Source organism: Oncorhynchus keta, unplaced genomic scaffold (assembly GCF_023373465.1).
Source record: "Oncorhynchus keta strain PuntledgeMale-10-30-2019 unplaced genomic scaffold, Oket_V2 Un_contig_23433_pilon_pilon, whole genome shotgun sequence".
Lineage (NCBI taxonomy): Eukaryota > Metazoa > Chordata > Actinopteri > Salmoniformes > Salmonidae > Oncorhynchus > Oncorhynchus keta.
Window position 1 is genome coordinate 62,501 of NW_026283377.1, and position 2,500 is coordinate 65,000.

Consider the following 2,500-nt stretch of genomic DNA (forward strand, 5'->3'; position numbering starts at 1 on the left):
AGGACATCACTCTGGGTAACTAACACTCTGTCAGGACATCAGTGGTAGCTTCCTGACCACAACAAGTCGTTGTGTAGCAGAGTGAGATGTGATGCGGAGTTGTTTTCCAACTGTAGATTGTGGTGCTTGCTTGGCATGTTCACTCCCACAATGCAAGAGTCAGCCCTGAAAGACCCCCCGCTGCGGGGGCACAATGACCTGTCTCTGGCCTGGGGGGGCCGTGGGGGCTCTATCAAAGGAACACAACCTCCAGGGATAAGGGACCCTGCTGCGCCGCGATGCCCATAGGAGAGGACTCTAAGCGGGCCTGACGGATCCACACTGACTGCCCCCGTGGAGGGAGAAACGGTCCCTCTCTGCCTCAAGACGGGTCGTCCAGGCGGGGCAGGGCTGGGTCAGGAGTCCTGCAGGGTGGAGGGGAGAGGCATGGCCATACATCTACACAGAGACATGGTCACTCACACACACTACTGACCTGTCACTTTCTGTCTGTATCTCTCTCTCTCTCTCTCTGTCTCTCTCTGTCTCTGTCTCTGTCTCTGTCTCTGTCTCTGTCTCTGTCTCTCTCTGTCTCTCTCTGTCTCTCTCTCTCTGTCTCTCTCTCTCTCTCTCTCTCTCTCTCTCTCTGTCTCTCTCTCTCTCTCTCTCTCTCTCTCTCTCTCTCTCTCTCTCTCTCTCTCTCTCTCTCTCTCTCTATGTGTCTCTCTCTCTCTCTCTCTCTCTGTCAATCTGTCTCTCTGTCTCTCTGCTCACTGAGTCTGTACATAGTCAAAGCTTTCCTTAAGTTTGGGTCAGTCACAGTGGTCAGGTATTCTGTCACTGTGTACTCTCTGTTTAGGGACAAATAACATTCTAGTTTGCTCTGTTTTTGGTAATTCTTTCCAATGTGTCAAGTAATTATCTTTTTGTTTTCTCATGATTTGGTCTAATTGTGTTGCTGTCCTGGGGCTCTGTAGGGTGTGTTTGTGTTTGTGAACAGAGCCCCAGGACCAGCTTGCTTAGGGGACTCTTCTCCAGGTTCATCTCTCTGTAGGTGATGGCTTTGTTATGGAAGGTTTGGGAATCGCTTCCTTTTAGGTGGTTATAGAATTTAACGTCTCTTTTCTTGATTTTGATCATTAGTGGGTATCGGCCTATCGTCTCTGTCTCTCTCTGTCTCTCTCTGTCTCTCTGTGTCTCTCTGTGTCTCTCTCTCTCTCTGTCTCTCTGTGTCTCTCTGTGTCTCTCTCTCTCTGTCTCTCTCTGTCTCTCTCTGTCTCTCTCTGTCTGTCTCTCTGTCTCTCTGTCTCTCTGTCTCTCTGTCTCTCTGTCTCTCTCTGTCTCTCTGTCTCTCTCTCTGTCTCTCTGTCTCTCTCTCTCTCTCTCTCTGTCTGTTCTATTATAAGGGGATGATGTTATCGTCTCCTCTCCTGACCCACCAGGGCAGGCAGCTCTTGAGGGAGGTCTAGCCCACTCAGGGTGCTCCGTGCTGGGCAGGGCAGGACAGGGCAGGGCAGGGGGAGTGAAGCTCTCTGCGGGGGCGAGCTACTGCTAATGCTGCCTCTGAATTATTTACTGGGATGTTTCTGCCCCTTGTTTAATATTTGAACCAGCTGACGTAACCAGCCTACCTACTGCAGGCCGGACGGAGGGGGAGGGAGGGAGGGGAGGGAGGGAGGGAGGGGGAGGGAGGGAGGGAGGGAGGGAGGGAGGGAGGGGGGGGGAGGGAGGGACGGAGGGGGAGGAGGGAGGGAGGGACGGAGGAGGGAGGGAGGGAGGAGGGAGGGAGGGAGGGACAGAGGGAGGGAGGGAGGGAGGGAGGGAGGGAGGGAGGGAGGGACAGAGGGAGGGAGGAGGGAGGGACAGAGGGAGGGAGGGAGGGAGGGAGGGAGGGAGGGAGGGAGGGGGGAGGGAGGGAGGGAGGGAGGGGTGATGTCATTGGAGAGAGTTGCTATTGGCTAGAGAGAGGTAGAGGAGGAGGTAGAGAGGATGATGGAGTAGTTAAGAGGAGGAGGTAGAGAAAGGATGATGGAGTAGTTAAGAGTAGGAGGTAGAGAGAGGATGATGGAGTAGTTAAGAGTAGGAGGTAGAGAGATGATGGATGATGGAGTAGTTAAGAGGAGGAGGTAGAGAGGATGATGGAGTAGTTAAGAGGAGGAGGTAGAGAGGATGATGGAGTAGTGAAGAGGAGGAGGTAGAGAGAGGATGATGGAGTAGTTAAGAGGAGGAGGTAGAGAAAGGATGATGGAGTAGTTAAGAGGAGGAGGTAGAGAAAGGATGATGGAGTAGTTAAGAGGAGGAGGTAGAGAAAGGATGATGGAGTATTTAAGAGGAGGAGGTAGAGAAAGGATGATGGAGTAGTTAAGAGGAGGAGGTAGAGAAAGGATGATGGAGTTGTTAAGAGGAGGAGGTAGAGAGGATGATGGAGTAGTTAAGAGGAGGAGGTAGAGAAAGGATGATGGAGTAGTTAAGAGGAGGAGGTAGAGAAAGGATGATGGAGTAGTTAAGAGGAGGAGGTAGA